Source organism: Arachis hypogaea, chromosome 13 (assembly GCF_003086295.3).
Source record: "Arachis hypogaea cultivar Tifrunner chromosome 13, arahy.Tifrunner.gnm2.J5K5, whole genome shotgun sequence".
NCBI lineage: Eukaryota > Viridiplantae > Streptophyta > Magnoliopsida > Fabales > Fabaceae > Arachis > Arachis hypogaea.
Genome location: NC_092048.1, coordinates 68,126,657 through 68,130,664, shown reverse-complemented (window position 1 = coordinate 68,130,664; position 4,008 = coordinate 68,126,657). Strand labels below are relative to the sequence as shown.

The 4,008-nt window shown below is 41.3% G+C and overlaps 1 non-coding gene across 1 annotated transcript; it reads right to left on the bottom strand.

The window, feature by feature from the left end:
- Positions 1-2,822: 2,822 nt before the first annotated feature.
- On the bottom strand, positions 2,823-2,929 carry LOC112739245 (small nucleolar RNA R71). The gene has a single exon (XR_003170180.1). It is a non-coding gene; the product is annotated as a small nucleolar RNA R71 (small nucleolar RNA).
- Positions 2,930-4,008: the final 1,079 nt, after the last annotated feature.

The following is a 4,008-nucleotide window of genomic DNA, read 5'->3' as shown; positions in this document are numbered from 1 at the left end:
CCTTTCCTTGCTGGTGTCTTGTTAGTGGCCTTCTCTTTTCCTTTCTTGGTACCCATGCCTAAAGAAGAAGAAAAAGGAAGAGTGTGAAATATAGAAAACTAAGACCGGAAGGGAGGAAATTCCAAGTGATAAGGAATGCCAAAGGAAAGATGATAGTCCATCTACATGGTAGCTACAACATGTAGGGAAGACAACAATAAAGATTAAAAAGGGCAATTCAAAATAATTAGATGCAAGAGGGTAAGAACATGCAAATAATAGGCATGAGAAGCATAGCTCAAGCATCAAGTAATAAATGTGCCAAATTAAAGAGCATGTGTAATGATGATAATTGTGAATGATAATCCCAAATACATTGGGTATGCAAGTTAAAATAGGGATGAAAATAATGTAATCCAAATGTATATGAGAACCATAAGTAAATGTCAATTGTCAAATCTCTTCTCCGAGTAGCCACGTGCTCAAATAAAATAAGGCACTTATCCAAATAAAACTCCAACACCAATGAGAATAATGCAATGAATGAAATATGCAAATAAATGAAGTAAAATAAAATGAGAGGGAAAAAGGATGAGAAGAAGAAAAAGAAAGTGAGAAAGGAGAGAGAAGAAAGAAATTAGGATTAGAAAAGAAAAGAGAAGATAAGAAAATTAGCACTAATCTGGATAGGTTGTGCGACGCTAGCAACGCGGTCGCGTGGGTGACGCGATCGCGTGGTGCGTGATAAGGTTGGGTGACGCGGACGCGTGGGGCACGCGATCGCGTGACTTGATTTGTGCTAGTGCCGCGAGTGCAGCCTTGTGGTCGCACAACTCTCTGTTCAAAACTCAGTATTGCCAAAATCCAGGGTGACGCGGTCGCGTGGTCGACGCGATTGCGCGGGTGGCCTTATTCCCAATATGACGCGGACGCGTGGGTGACACGTTCGTGTGGCAGGGCTTGTGCTACTAGCACAGGTCCAGCCTAATTCCAACTCAACTTTCGGTCATGCACTCTTTTGACGTCGAAATCCTGGTCACGCGGCCGTGTGGGGCACGCAGTCGTGTGGGAGGCCATTATTCCCATATGACACGGTCGCATCAGCGACGCGGCCGCATGGGGTAATTTGTGCCGTTGGCACGCCTCCAGCGCTGCTCCTGCGAAACTCTCTGTTCATATTAATATTGTCTCCCATCTCCTTGCGACGCGGACGCGTCGATGATGCGGTCGCGTCGCGTGCTCGCTTTTTTTTTTTTTAAGTCTGAAATGATGCAGAATGCAGTGTTAACATGAATGTGATGCAAAACTCCAGGTCTAAAACAGCAGACTAGAGCCAGAGAACATGCAGAAACCAACACAACATTCATTCTACAGAGTTTTAGTTTTAGATCTAGTTTACTCCTCCTCTAGGTTTTCTCTCTACACATTCATAGTTCTTAGGATTTAATTTTCGATTGCTCTTTGCATTGGGACACTGAGAAGAGTTATTACCTCATCAAGACTTCGTCATTCTAGTTCGTTTTCTTTACTTGGTTTACTCTTCCATGTTCTTTGCTTTGTTTAATTTTACCATTGGAATATTTTTAGGATTATTTAATACAAGGGTCACTTTTATTTTTAATTGACTATTTTGATTTTTATTTACAATGTCTTTCTTTAATTCCTTTTCATATGCTATGAATTTTACATTCACAATGAGTGAGTAGTTCCCTAACTTGATGGGGAATTGATTGAAAGGAACCCTTGAGTTGGAAAGCTTAAAAAAAAATTGTACTTGGGTTTATGGTTGGATTGCCTTCTAGTCACTAACATCAATTTCTTTTAATTAAGTTGATTGCAACTTGTGAACAGATGTAGCATTCCAACTTGTTTGACTTTCCCTTACCTAGTAAAGGATAACTAAACAGGACAACCTTTAATTGTCAATTAATCTTGAGAGTATTCCAACAATAATAGGGATTCCAACTAATCAACTCCCAGTCAAAGCTTTTATTTACATTATTCAAATTCACCAATTTAATTTCCTGTTTACTCAACTCAAACTTCTTTGAAAACATCTGATTAATAAAATTGCACACTTTTCTGCAACTCGTTGGGAGACGACCTGGGACTCATACTCCCAGTATTTTAATTTCAATTTTCTATGACACCTTTTTAAATTGATAGGCAGATTTCTGGCGAGTTAAGAACTATACTTGCAACATATATAAATTAACAATTTTTAATTCGCCAATTTCTGCCCGCATCAATTTTTGGCGCCGTTGCCGGGGAATTGCAATAGAGTGCTAAAGTTATTAATTAGAATTTATTTATTTGCATTTTATTTTATTTTGCTACTATGAGCTGCATGTTTCTTCCGTCAAATGATGCGTTCACTTCCTTATCCAAGCTTGCCAATATTCGATCCTGAAATTGAAAGAACTATTTCACAAATAAGGCGAGCTCGGCGTCGATTAGTCCTCTCTGAGGGCGGATTCGAAACGCCATTTGAGGAAGAAACCAGCTCCCGTTTTACTGATTCGGTTGATTTACATACAGGTAACATGGCGGCAGAACCTAGAAGAATTACTATCCAGGAGGAAGGAGCCCCTGATTTTACAATGCAACCGTTTCAAGCGCATCATCCAGCGGTGGCTACAGATTTTGAAATAAAGACCGCACTGCTCATGATGCCTAAGTTTCATGGCTTACCTACTCAAGAGCCTATCAAGCACCTGAGAGATTTCCAAGCAACCTGTTCTACTGTCAGCCTGTTCTACACTCAACCCCTAGCAAATGTATCCAACTAGGATACACTCAGAAAAGAATTTTTGGAAAAATTCTTTCCATCTGAAGTTACTGATAAACTGAGGAAAGACATTTCCACGATTGTTCAAGATGACAACGAGACTCTCTTTGAATACTGGGAGTGCTTCAATAATCTTCTGAAAGCATGCCCCCACCACAGAATTGATAAGATAGTGTTACTTAGCTATATCACACAGGGCATGAGGCCTTAAGATAAGACCACATTGGAAAGTGCTAGCAATGGGTCTATGAAGAAGTACAAGACCACTGACGAGGCATGGCAATTGATCAGTGACTTAGCTGAATCTACTAGGAACCACAGGCAGAAACAAGGCCATTCAAAAGCCGTTGCAGAAGTATCCTCTAGCAGAGAGACTACTGCTCTAGCTCAGAGTATCTGTGAAATGACCAACTTGCTAAAGCATATGCAATTGAATCAACAACAAGTTCAGCAAGCTCAACCTTCTCCAGCACAGCAAAGCCAACAGTTAGTCCCACAGAGAGTCTACAGAATTTGTGTTGATTATAGCCATTATACTAATGAATGCCCGCAGCTCCAGCAAGAAGACAACATGGTGGCATCCACTCATAACTTCTATGACCGCCCCAACCAGGGGTACAATCAAGGTGGAAATCATAACCATGGATGGCAGGACAATTCTAACCAGAATTGGAAGGACAACAATAACAGAGGAGGCAGAGACAATCAGGGAAATCAGAGGTGGAATAATAACAACAACAGGCAGCAGAACCAACCTTATAGAGCACCTCACCTGAGGCAATCCCAAGGACCACAGAATACCCAACAGCAGCCCTCTCAAATTACTTATCCTTCTTCATCTCCTAATGATGAGTTACTACAATCTATTGATAGGAGACAACAGGCCATGGAAAACAACTTTAGTGCCACTCTAAATGGTCTGACCTCTGCTGTACAAGCTCTCGCCTCACAGATTGGATCAATGAATAACTCCAGTAACCAACCTTTGAGCTCCACTGGAATTCCCTCTCAACCATTACCCAATCCAAAGGGAGGCATTAATGCCATCACCCTAAGGTCCGGAACCACACTGCAGGAGAGGAATCAGGAGGAGCCAAGTCTACCAGAACACACCTCAGCTGAAGAGGTAGTAGAAATAGAAGATGTTGAAGAGGAAGACGACATACAGGACATAACTGAAAAAGAAGAAGCCCAACCACAAGAGGAAGCACCAAAAGGCACAGACACTACAGAAAACACCA